This window comes from Aegilops tauschii, chromosome 5 (assembly GCF_002575655.3).
Source record: "Aegilops tauschii subsp. strangulata cultivar AL8/78 chromosome 5, Aet v6.0, whole genome shotgun sequence".
Classification (NCBI taxonomy): Eukaryota; Viridiplantae; Streptophyta; class Magnoliopsida; order Poales; family Poaceae; genus Aegilops; species Aegilops tauschii.
Genome location: NC_053039.3, coordinates 237761078 through 237774753, shown reverse-complemented (window position 1 = coordinate 237774753; position 13676 = coordinate 237761078). Strand labels below are relative to the sequence as shown.

The 13676-nt window shown below is 48.2% G+C and overlaps 1 pseudogene; it reads right to left on the bottom strand.

Moving 5' to 3' along the window:
- Positions 1–220: 220 nt before the first annotated feature.
- On the bottom strand, positions 221–1114 carry LOC141022359 (uncharacterized; annotated as a pseudogene).
- Positions 1115–13676: the final 12562 nt, after the last annotated feature.

The window sequence follows — 13676 nt, the reverse complement described above, 5'->3', positions numbered from 1 at the left end:
ATTTCAAAAAAAAGCATATAAGCTGTTACTTCTTACCCAAAGGATCTTTATATCCAACAGACACAAAATATCCATTCGACTGTTCGAACTTACTTTCACTGCTGATCTGATGTCGAGGTAATTGCTGCATCGCCACCAAAACCCACCATCTCTTAAGCTAAAGTAGACCGAGCTAACCCCTATATTAGCATATTACTAAGATAAACATAAGGCACTGTAGAATCATTTAGGACATGAGCTTGTCAATCTGAATGTAGAGGGACACCAGCTCAGCCTCGGCCAGCAGCTTGGGCGGAACTGTGAAGAAGGTCAGCTCCTGCATGGCGACGTCGCTGGGATCCCTGCTGCTTGTCACCTCCATTTCCACCTTGACGGCGTCGGTCCTGCCTTTGGGCTCCCCCGGCGGGCCATTCGCCCATAGCTTGGCCATGTAGTGCGGCAGTGGGGACGCCCCCGCTCTGATGCAGACGACCGACACGGCGATAGGCGCGCCGATGTCGAGCAGGCCACTAACCAAGAAAAACGCGCGGCCGTCCTCCTCCGCGAACAGCAAGAGCCGTGGCTCCGGCAGTGGAACTTGCAGCTGGAGCGCCTTGCCGTACCGGATCATGTGCACGGGCATGAGAGCACCGGCGGCGGGCCTTCGTAGCCACAGATGGGCACGGGGCATTTGCAGGGCGCGAGCGAACACACGCTCTGGTGATCAGTGAGCTTGTGGTAAGTGACGTAGAGCCCACAGCCTTCGTGCGGGCACTCCAACCTCACCGAGGAGAGGACGGCGTCCACCACCGTGTTCCGCACGTCGAAGCCACCGCCGCGCTCGCACTTCTGGCACTGCCGCTGGTTCCCGGGGCGCTCGACGCGGCAGTCCGCGCAAGCCAGGTGCCCTCCCTTGCACTGCACAAATCAATCGAACAACACATCAATCAAGAAACCTGCACCTTGCTTGATCAACCGAACATACGAGGTGTATTCGAACCCCATACACTGGAGGCTTCAAGGGGCGGAGGCACAAGGGGCAGTGGAGCAAGGTGAGGTCCATCGAGACCATAGAGAGCTCCATCGCCGGGTCCTGTTCCGTCTGCATGATCTCGCCCTCCTCGTGCACAACCATCTCTCGCTTTATTAGGGCCGGGGCATTACAAAGCTTTACCCTCACATATTCATACTACTTCAAGGTGAATTAAATCAACACATGTAAATATCAAAAGGAGAGTCACGACATGCATGCATGCGTTGTAATTAATGCATCGGTAAACGCAAATTATTGAAATATATCGAGTGCAGTGCTTTGATGTGCTGCGTCAACTCGTACAAGACCGAGAAGTTTGATTACTACAACGCCCTGTCGCCTTAACCGCACCTGCCTTTGGCTGCATGACAGGTGGGCCACCGACCTGTTGGGCCCACCTGTCATGGACGCAAAGGCAGGAGCAGTAAGTCAATGAAGCTGCGTCCCTCCCTCGCCCATGAGCGTGGTGGCTGGCAGGACTAGGAGAAGCTTTCGTTCGCTACACGCTCTCCCTCTCATACGCGGTGGACATGCAGCAGTTCAATCGGTGACAGATGGCTAGAAGCATACTGTAGTACTCCTCCACTGCAGTAGTACTCCATCATTTTATTCGACTTCCCAAAGAGGCGAAGAGCCATGCGCAGCCCAGACGCTCGTGTGGCAGTTTCATGTGTAGAGTAGTCTAGGATAGCGTGTACCATGCCTGTAAGCTTAAAATCATTGGGGTCGGCTCCATGCTATATTTTTTGATTAAAATAATCTTCTGGCCCTACCTGTCATCCTGGTGATTCTAGTTTGCACGCTCATCTGGTCAAGACAGGAATATATATTTTAATTTGTGGTGGGGTAAATGTTAGAGGTTGCAGCAAATGGAGTATTGTACACTGCAGGTCTTTCAGCCAAGTTTAGAGGCAACCATGTGGGGCCAGTGCTATGATGTGTCGCGTCAACTCGTACAACGAGGAGAAGCTTGATTTTACTACTACACGCCTTCTCCCTCACCCATGCGCGCGGTGGCTCGCAAACGAGGACAGGCTTTTGCTTATCCCTCCCGCTCGCGGTGGACGGACATGCAGAAGTGGAGTCGAACATGCAGCAGTGGATTCGATACTGTAGAAGCAGTAGTAATAACATCATTGTTCGTCTTCTCGAAGAGGCGAAGAGCCAATTGCAACCCGAACGTGGCAGTTGCGAACCTTGGAGCACGCATATAGCCAGGCTCTCGCATGAGACAAAATTGCTATGTGAGCCCACTATTGTACTACTACTACTTGCTAGTATAGCCCTGTAAACCAGAAAGGAGTATTTGCCTTTCTAGAGATTTCAACAAGTGACTAGACTACACCGATACGGAGTACATATGGAGCAAAATGAGTGAATCTACACCGTAAATAAATACGTAGTTCTCTCGTTTTCCTCTCGGCCTTGGTCGCGGTGCACAATATTGAGTATACTAGTACTATCATCTTGAAATTTACGAAGTCACAATAGGCACCTCGTCGTCGACGGGAACGTCTCCTGACATGCGATAGACGCGAGCGGCAGTCGCCTCCATAGGTGCTTGAATGCCAAGGAGGGAGAGGGTAGCGGTTCCTGAGATGTTGAACGGTCAATGATGCATCCTCAAATTACTCTACATGCAGAGGGAATTAATTGGAGAAGCAGAATAGAGCCAGCACGATGTGAATGCAACAGAGTTTGGATTCTCATATAAAGGCGCCCCACCACTCCAATCCATCTACTCCTTAGTCTCTGCGCAACACTACTCACTCCAATCCAAGACCAAGTGACCAGGAGCCAGAAGCACCTATGGAGGCGATGGTCGCGAGCGGCAGTCGGCTGTGCCAAATCATCCAAGGCGCCGGCCTGCAGCCCCGCACCGTGCAGCGTTTCCAGACGGTGCTGGTGACTGCCGGCGTCGTAGCCCTCGCCGACGCCGGCTTCGCCTCTCGCATGGACGACATGATGGTCAACTCCATCCGCAAGTTCGCCGCCGTCAAGAAGCGTGCAGCGAAAGCTCCTACTAGTCCTGCCAGCCACCACGCTCATGCGCGAGGGAGGGACACAGCTTCATTGACTTACTGCTCCTGCCTTTGCGTCTATGACAAGTGGGCCCAACAGGTGGTTGGCCCACCTGTCATGCAGCCAAAGGCAGGTGCAGTTAGGGCACCGGAGCTCAGTCCGCGAGGGAGAGGGCGTTGTAGTAATCAAACTTCTCGGTCTTGTACGAGTTGACGCGACACATCAAAGCACTGCACTCGATATAAGTCTTTTTACACATTCCAAATGGACTACTACATACGGATGTATGTAGACATATTTTGCTTCGTATGTAGTCACTTGTTGCAATCTCTAAAAAAACTTATATTTGGAAACGGAGGGAGTACAACACATGCATGCATGCCGTGACTTCCCTTTTGATACTTGCATGTGTTGATTTGATGCACCTTGCCAAATTTTGACTATAAATTGAACTAACCAAATTTTCATGCATGCCACAAAATATTACGGGGCTGTTTGGATTGTGACTATGTTTGTCTTATGTTGCCACATTATTTTTCCCACACTTGCCACACTTGCCTAACTTGAGTTGCTCAAATTGTTAGACACACTTTGGCTTGCCTAAGGGAATCTTGCCACACTTTTTGTGTCTATGACATGTGGGGTTCACTGCTAATAAAAAAATTCTTGTCTTAGGTGTGGCTCATAAAAAAGACTTATATTTAGGAACGGAGGGAGTAGAAAATATAAATAATAATGCATGTTGGGGCAACCCACGTTTTCGATAATTTTAGCTGTGGGCTTGTTCACAATTTTTACGAGGGGGTGGTTGTTCATTTAATGGAGGGACTTGTACCAGACTTGAACGATACAAAGTGCGACCTGGCACACCGTAACACCACTTGGAACAAGCGGGTAGCTATCTCAAAAAACAATCAACAACTAAAAAAAAGGCGACCTGGCACGTAGTACCTACACAACTTTAAACGATTGTTTTGATGGAGTGAAAAAGGAAAACTACCCCACTAAACTACGTACATATAGGCCGGAGCCTCCGCGCTTGCTTGCTAGGGTTGCTCTATTCACACACTCTCATCCTCTCCAGATCTAAACAAGATAGGGGTGGTAACACTGTCTTTCTCCCTTCAAAAAACACTGTCTTTCTATCCTCACCGCTGGTTACAGATCCGGACGTATCCCCCTCCGCCAGTGAAGGGGAGGAGGGGCAGCGTTTAGGCCGTCGTCGACAGCGAGGGAGGAGACCCACTGCCGGCCGTACCGTTATCTCTGGCCGAGCGCCGGCGCGGGAGGTCCTCCGATCCCTTCGTCGTTGCCCTAGTGTGGGCGGATCCGGCCTCCCGCCGCCCACCTATCCACATCCCGACGACCTTCAGGTATATCTTCCTTCGAAACCGCCTTAGCTCTACTTCCCCAGCTCGCTGCGTCGCTGCATGTGCGTCATTTTCTACCTCTCAGCCCCTCTCGATCGGATGGTCCAACGTCACCTATTTTTTCTTCTATTGTTAGAGGTAAAGCTACTTCATGGAGTTGAATCTTGTACTTGGTTCAAACAATAAATAAAGTGGGGGTGGGGGAATTTAGTATGTAGTACATCGGACTTGGTACAAACAGGAAGGAAAGGGGGTGAAAGTAGTACAGACTGGTCATCCAACCGGTCTCTAGGTCGAAAAGGGAAATATAGGGGTAACGCTGTACACAGTGGTATGACCAGGACTAGATTTGCTATCCACACATAGGAGTAGGTGGCTAGAGTGAACAAAAATGGGACCAACCCAGATATGTTTCTTGGATGTTTGTTTCTCGGGGCAACAAACTATGAATCACCACTTTATGCCCCTCTTTAGGTACATGGTGCTGGACTGCTGGTGCACCCACTGTCCCATGCCCTTATACCAAATATTTAGCTGTTCTTAATCTAATGCCCCTGGTAAAAATGAAGCCATGCCACTGTTATAAGCCATGACAAGTTTAGCCAAATGTTTTTGCCTGTAATTGTTTGAGACTCTGACTGTTTCCTCTGTAGCTTTTTGCGCAAATAGGGATATCCATTTCACCTGGTTGCTGTTGTGACCTTTTGGTGCACTGCACAAAACTCTTCTTAAAAGAAGTGACCTTTGTGCTGTTTAACTGGAATGTCAGAATGGAACAGTTGGTTCATTTCGGTGGAACTACACAAAGGGAGATCTGTGTTCCAATCCTCATCATCCATATTGGCACCATAACCTTCCTTTAGGTAAGAATGATATTTAATGCATGTGTTCATCTCTATTTTGCGACTGCCATGAGAAAATAACGCTATTTTTTACTAGTACACTTGTACTCCCTCACTGACAAAACCAATTCTAAAATAGAAGGCCAATCATGTACTCGGTTTCATGAAGAGGAAGAAGAAGAGTAGACAGTGCCAAGGCGATCTTGCTGAAGCCAGAGGCCTCAGTCGAGGCCATTCAAGGGCCCCGGCAACGACTACCTTACATGTGAGATGATCCTCCAGGGAGCCCTTCCACTTCTGTTGTCTCACTTAATTAATTAGGAGTACTTAAGTACCACTAATTTATTGCTGCCTAATTTTCCTGTCGGAGTTAAACAAATCTTTAGTAGCACCCTATGCTGAATCATGTACGTGTGTATGTTTGTCTATGGAGGTGAATCATGTGGTGGAGCAGGGAGGGAATGCGAACTTTACCCATTAAGATAATGAGGGTGCTTCTATTTGTTAGTGTATGTTTCATCAACTAGTCCCACTATTACAGTAATCTCACTCTCTCAATATATGTGCCAACAGGGATGCTCGATTTTGGTGGAACTGCACAAAAACTTTGGGTGCTTCATTGCCTCGACAGCTTCCTTCCTTTCCTGTTAGTCGCTAATCTCGGCTTGCATTCTTCCTTTGCTGTCAGTCGCTTGCCTTATCCGGGCTTCAAGTCAAAGGAAATAGTAATTGATATGCTACCTCACACAAGTTGGTACTGGTCTTTATCTTGATTATTGTGCTTGTCATATGTATTGGTAATTTGGTATTGTGCTACTGTTTGCCGATTTCATAAAGGAGTAACTTGGAGCCTGAACTCGTAGGCAAATCATTACATCGGGTAATTTCAGTAGAACTGCACAAAAAGATCAGATGGACAGGTACTTATGCTGTTGCTATGTACTCCAAAGTTCACTCAGACAATCATTGATGTTGACAAGAAGAAGTGCCTATATTCATTCGAGTATCAACCGGCGTCAACCAATTGTCAAACTCCAAGTATTAGGAGAGTGAACGCCAAAAATATTGCTCGGCGCATAGCCCAGAAAAACAAAGTCCAGTCTTTGGTCCCAACTTGTGCCTTTTGGTTATCGGCACATATGGTAGCGAACTGTATGGCATGGAGTCTAAAGATTCCAGACAAGTTGGTTGACGCGTATATTCATCTGGCACTTAATCAGTCTGCACGCCAGGGATGCTCCGTTTTAGTTGAACTGCACAAAAAATTTGGGTGGTTCATTTTCTCAACCGCCTCCTTTCTTGTCTGCAATGTAGAATTTTGGCGAGATATAGGACCAAGATGAGCCAGTAAACTAGTTGTATGAAAGTAGTGGCCAAGTTGCTCAAACCTCCCTCGGCACGAGGCCACTATTTGAGGATAAACCTACAAGCAAAGTTCAGATTGTTTGTGCTGCCTCTTATGTACTCGAAAGTTTACTCGTACAAGCATTAATTTTAGCAAGAAGTACCTCCGACTGAACACCATTTACCAGTCTGCAATGTAGAATTTTGGCGAGCTACAGGACCAAGATGAGCCAGTAAACTAGTTGAATGAAAGTAGTGGCCAAGTTGCTCAAACCTCCCTCGGCACGAGGCCACTATTTGAGGATAAACCTACAAGCAAAGTTCATATTGTCTGTGCTGCCTCTTATGTACTCGAAAGTTTACTCGTACAAGCATTAATTTTAGCAAGAAGTACCTCCGACTGAACACCATTTACCAGTCTGTACCCTAGGTAATTAAAGTTTGTCCATGGATCATATTGGCTGTGATCTCAATCATTTGGATGCATAAACATACTGAGCATGTGTATATCTGAGTCTTTTTGTGAATTATCTATGAATATTGTTGTGTGATCTATCATCATTTGGATCCATAGACATGCTGAACTTGTGTATATATGAATCTTTTGAGTTGTTGATAGTGAATGTTGGCTATGAATGTGAATGTGTCCTGTGAACCTGAGTTTGATACGAATGTTTACCTTTTCTGTTGTGCTTGTGTGTGAACTTGTTAGTATGCCTACTATGGGGTATGTGACGTGTGGGTGTCAACGGCACACCTTCTTCCCGAGAAGAATTGCACCTGCTTTGTTAGGGTAGCGACGGCGCATCAACTCTTTTTAATCTTTTTGCTCTGTCTTGCCCCCTCCCCCCCTCAACCCCTGCCGTAATGTTTTCGGCCTCAAAAACAAACATAGTAATGCGTTGTTTTTGGGGCTTGATGAAAAATTGAGTGCTGGTTTCTGTAGGTTGGCCCGCCCAGCAAATGGGCTGCTGGTCTACCATGGACTGGGAGGCTAAAAATACAAGTTGTATGGTGCAGAGGCAAGTAAAAAAACGCCATCGAGAGCCATCCACTGAAAAAAATCGCTCCTGATGTGCTTCTTTAGTCGTGCCGTCGGCCCCCTCTATAATCCAGTTCGCTCGGGGATCTGCTATCATTTTTTCCATAGGGCGAACAAGTATCAGCTAGGCCTAGGTTTTGTATTTTAACATGCGTAGCCCACGACATACGGTGATAGTGGTTTCAACTTATTTTTTGAGGTCCATACCGGCCTATGGGCTTTTTCTTAAAGATCGGCATCCTAATGTATTTTTTAACCACATTATATATATTTATATTATTACTATTATCGTATATTTTATAGAGACTTATATATACATTATAAAAACATCCCACGTGTTATTAACTTATAAAAGTATATGTTTAACAGAAGTTGGCAAGGAAAATCGTGGTTGTTTTTGACTCACAGGCAAGGAAAATCCTGGTGATTGCGTACAAAAGCTTGCGAAGATTTTAAGGACCAATGTAATAATAACGCGCTTATTTTTATTTTGAGCAATAACTCGCTAATTTGTTAATTATGTATATAAAAATGTGCCTCTCCGGTTTATTTTGATATTAATTGCTCCTTCTAACATAACATTATATATATAACGAGCCCAGCTAATTCGTGTATTTGAAGGAAGTGCAAATGGGCTGGGATTTCTTAGATAATATAAATGGGCCGCATTGACGCGAAATTATTTGTTCACCCAGCCCAGCAAATGGACTGTACATTCTAGAAAACATGGGTTAAATATATGCCACATTTTTGCAGGCTGACATGTGGGCCAATAGGTCGAAGCCTACGCAGGGCGTTGTCAACTTGGTCAGCATGCACCTTCAATATCTCGTCTTCTTCCTCCAGCATCGCCGGGACCGCCTGGTCCGACCTCCGGCGGCTAGCGGCTCTGCTTAGCACACATCGCTGCGAAGCGCTACCCCACCGCCGGCCAGGCTATCCCTCCACCCCTCCACACCTCCTGTTATTCTCCACCGACTGTAGCCCCACGCCGCACTAGAACCAGTTATAACCCTTCTCCTCCACTCAATCTGCGACTCCACTGCCGCGTCTTCCCATCTCCGAGTCGTTCCCATCCAGGGCCTCGCCGTCGTCCACCACCTCGCTGCGCTCGGTGCGGCGTGGTCAACAAACGAGAGTCATCGGAAGAGGACTGTACGTGGAGAGCCTGACGGCTGGGACCCACGAGGTCCATGGTCGCACGCAAGGAAAGTTCCTCCTTATTAAGCTGAAAAATGTTTCCTCCACCTGACAGCTGGGACCCACCGGCTGTATCTTCGCACGGAAGGAAGTGCCTCCTTGTTATGCGAAAAAAATTATTCCTCCCGTTGACAGCTGGGACCCGTCAGATTTGGTCGCTGACTTGTGGGCCTACTAAGCGGAAGTGTACGCAGGGCTTTCTCAACTTAATCAACAAATGATTCTAGCAGCTGGACCGTTGGATGTTAATCCAACAGCCGTGCTCCTTCTTCAACCTCTGTTCTTGCTCCTGTCTCCCGTGGGCGGCACCACGGCTGTGCTGTCGCCCACCCGAACCAGTCAAGTTTCCCACTCCTCTCCATCTGCGACTCCACTGCCCCGTCTTCCCCATCTCCGGGTCGTTCCAGTCTGGGGCCTCGCCATCGTTCACCGGCCTTTGGTGCGCTAGGCACGGTGTGGTCAACGTGGTCAACAACCGAGAGTCATCGGAAGATGACTGTACGTGAGAGGCTGGCAATGGGGACGCACCACGCCCATGGACGCATGCATGCAACGGAATGCGGCGTGGTCAACGTGGTCAAGGAACGACTTCCATCGAAAGTGTACTGTACATGGAGAGGCTGACAGCTGGGTCCACAGCCGCAACAAGGAAGTGCCTCCTTATTACGAGGAAAATAATGATTCCTCCACCTAGCAGCAGGGACCCACCGGACGGGCCACCGTATTTTGCGATAAAAAGGTTTTCCCCTTGACTGCTGGGACCCACCGGACGGGTCACCTTATTTCGCGAAAAAAACGTCCCCCCCGCTGTCAGCTCGGACCCACCGGAAGTGCCTCCTTATTACGCACAAAAAAATGAATACTCCCCCTGCTAGTTGGGACCCACCTTGGTGGGTGGCTGACTTGTGGGCCTACTAAGTTGACGGGGATGGAGGGCTTTGTCAACTTAGTCAATATGAACGATTCTAGGTCCACTGACCGTACGATGTCCATCCAACGGCCGTAGTGCTTCTTCAACCTCTGGTCTTCTTGCTCCAGCCGCCCAAAGCAGCGCCGGTCGTGCCGCATGCTCCTGCCTCCCGTGGCCGGCTGTGCTGCCGCGGAGGCCTCACCGCCCCTACTATTCCCACCGCTGGCCAGGCCCTGCGGCGACGACAGCCTCACACCGCAGCCGAACCAGTGAACCCTCGTACTCCTCTCCGCGCAGGCTTCCACTGCCGCGTCTTCCCCGGCTCCGCGTCGTCCCCTTCCTAGGCCTCGCCGTCGTCCACCGCCCTGGTTCTCTCGGCGCGGCGTGGTCAATGTGGTCAAGGAATGACTTCCATCGGAAGAGTACTGTACGTGGAGAGGCTGGCAGCTGGGCCCACGGCCGCAGCAAGGAAGTGCCTCCTTATTACGCGCAAAATAATTATTCCTCCACCTGACAGCGGGGACCCACCGGACGGGCCACCGTATTTCACGAAAAAACGTTTCCCCTGACTGCTGGGACCCACCAGCTACATCTTCGCACGCAAGGAAGTGCGTCCGGGCAAAAAAAATGATTTGCCCCCCTGACTGCTGGGACCCACCAGCTACATCTTCGCACGCAAGGAAGTGCCTGACAGTCGGGACACACCTGGTCGAAGCGTACGCAACATTGTCATTCTGGTCGCGAACGTGTACGTACATACTGGTCGATTTAGAGGCGCGCACGTGTCGTAGTAGAGGCGCGCACGTAGCATGTACACGTACGTACAACGGCCAGTGTGCAAGAAAGAAAATACGACCACGTACGTACATACGGGCAGGGTCTCGAACGCATACTCGCGCATACGTACGGCCAAGGCTCGTGTACATGGCTGGGTCGGAACGGAGAAACTGCGTCATCATCGTGTTCATGGGGAGGCAATGGAATGCGTCGTGTTCATCGGGAGGCAACGGAATGCGTGGGAGCCAACCGGCTTAGACGGAACAACCGATGGAAACGAGGCCTGGCGTACCGCAGAACGGAGGAAACGTCCTTGTGTTCGACCGGCCACGTTCGAAACGGGATCCTGTTCATCGGGAGGGGTCTGGCGTACCGCAAAACGGAGGAAACGGACCTCCTACGGTCGAAACGGGGGTCCTGTTGATCAGGAGGGGTGTGGCGTACCGCAAAACGGAGGAAACAGACTTGTGTTGGAGTGCTATGGTCGAAACGGGGGTCCTGTTCATCGGGAGGGGTGTGGCGTACCGCAAAACGGGACTCCATGGGATACTGTTCATCTCCACCGTCCACCCCCTCCAGCCTCCACGGGCTACTGTTCATCCACCGTCGACCTCCTCCAGCCTCCACCTGCGACTGTTCATCCACGGGCTCCTGTTCATCCAGCCTCCACCGCGCGCTACTCCACCGGCTACTGTTCAACCAGCCCTCTCCACGGGCTCCTGTTCAACCACCCCTCCACGGGCTACTGTTCATCCAGCCCTCCACCGTCTACTGTTCATCTAGCCCTCCATGGGGTGGTCCTGTTCATCCTGCCCTCCACGGGGTCCTGTTCATCCAGCCCCAACCGGCTCGATCGATCGGGGTCCTGTTCATCCAGAGGCAACACCACGCGGTCCTGTTCATCCACCCCCACCGAGAACTGTTCATCCAAACCCCCCAGCAATGCTCACTGTTCATCCAGAGGCAGCATCGATCGGCTTCAGTTAGCAGCAGTAGCGAAGGAATTGCTCGATCGGGTTCAGTTAACAGCCATCGATCGATCGCTCGGGTTCAGTAACGCATAGCCTGCAGTGCAATCGCTCGGGTTCAGTTAGAGCCCAACGCCTCGCACCCACGCGCGTGCGTGTACGAGAGAAACATGCATCGCTCGGCCCCGACCACCCACCATAACTGGGAACACCCCGATATTTTCCTCGCCCTTGCTTCTACCATGGTTTTTTCCATCATGGACGGCCCAAAGAATGTCATGCAGCTGCGTCTCCGGCCCGCCCAGGAGAAAAGCCCATTTTCTGTCATGATTTTTTGTCATAGAAGTAGGACCCCACCACATCTATGATGATACCGGGTTTTGTCACAATTATCGTCATAGAAGTGTCATAAGTATGACAGAAAAAATTCGTTCGGCCCAAAATGTCACGGATGTGTCTTTTTTTTGTAGTGTAGTTATGTGTCACCCTATGTTATAAGTGTTGCATGAGGAATCGCATCCGACATAATTATCCATCACTGATCCAATGCCTACGAGCTTTTCACATATTGATCTTTGCTTAGTTACTTTACCGTTGCCACTGTTACAATTACTACAAAACTGCTACTGTTACTTTTGCCGCCGTTACCGTTACTTCCATATTACTTTGCTACTAAATACTTTGCTGCAGATATTAAATTTTCCAGGTGTGGTTGAATTGAAAACTCAACTGCTAATACTTGAGAATATTCTTTGGCTCCCCTTGTGTCGAATCAATAAATTTGGGTTGAATACCCTACCCTCGAAAACTGTTGCGATCCCCTATACTTGTGGGTTATCAAGACTATTTTCTGGCGCCGTTGCCGGGGAGCATAGCTCTATTCTTTGAGTCACTTGGGATTTATATCTGCTGATCACTATGAGGAACTTGAAAGACGAAAAAACCAAGATTTATCCCTCAATTACGAGGGGAGGTAAGAATCTGCCATCTAGCTCTGCATTTGATTCACCTTTTGTTATGAGTAAACTTGCGACACCTACTCCTGCTATTGATTCTGATATGTCGCATGTTATTGATGATGCCACTTCTGCTTTGCATGATACTTATGATGAAACTACTTCTATGCTTGATAATACTATGCCATTAGGTGAATTTCTTGATGAACAACTTGCTAGGGTTAGAGAGAATGAAATTATTGAAACTGATAATATTGATGAAAGTGATGATGAAGATTCTCCCCCTAGATATGAATTGCGTGATGTGCCTGAGGGTTATGTTATGGATGAAGAAACTACTAGAGACCTTTTTGCTTGCAAAGAGAGATATGATCTTAAGAAACTGTTAGCTAAGCTGAAAGAAAAATCTCTGAATGCTAGAATGAAATATGACCCTGCTTTTGCTACTTCACCTATCCGTATTTCTGATAAGGATTATGATTTCTCTGTTGATCCTGAGTTAATTACTTTGGTTGAATCTGATCCTTTTTATGGCTATGAATCTGAAACTGCTGTGGCACATCTTACTAAGTTAAATGATATAGCCGCCCTATTCACTCATGAGGAAAAAATTCGTTACTACTATATCCTTAAGTTATTTCAGTTCTCATTAAAGGGTGATGCTAATATGGTTTAATTCTCTTACTCCTGGTTGTGTGCGTAGTCCCCAGGATATGATTTATTACGTCTCTGCTAAATATTTCCCTGCTCATAAGAAACAAGCTGCCTTAAGGGAAATATATAATTTTGTGAAAATTGAAGAAGAGAGTCTCCCACAAGCTTGGGGGAGGCTTCTCCGATTACTTAATGCTTTGCCTGATCATCCTCTCAAGAAAAATGAAATACTTGATATCTTTTATAATGGACTAACTGATGCTTCCAGAGACCACCTGGATAGTTGTGCTGGTTGTATTTTCAGGGAAAGAACTATTGATCAAGCTGAATTGCTATTGAATAATATGTTGAGTAATGATAATAATTGGACACTTCCTGAACCAATTCCTAAACCAACACTGAAGAAAAGGGGTATTCTATTTCTCAGTCCTGAAGATATGCCAGAGGCAAAGAAATCTATGAAAGAAAAGGGTATTAAAGCTGAAGATGTTAAGAATTTACCACCTATTGAAGAAATACATGGTCTTGATAACCCGACACAGGTAGTAAAGGTAAATTCTCTCTATAGATTTGATGAAG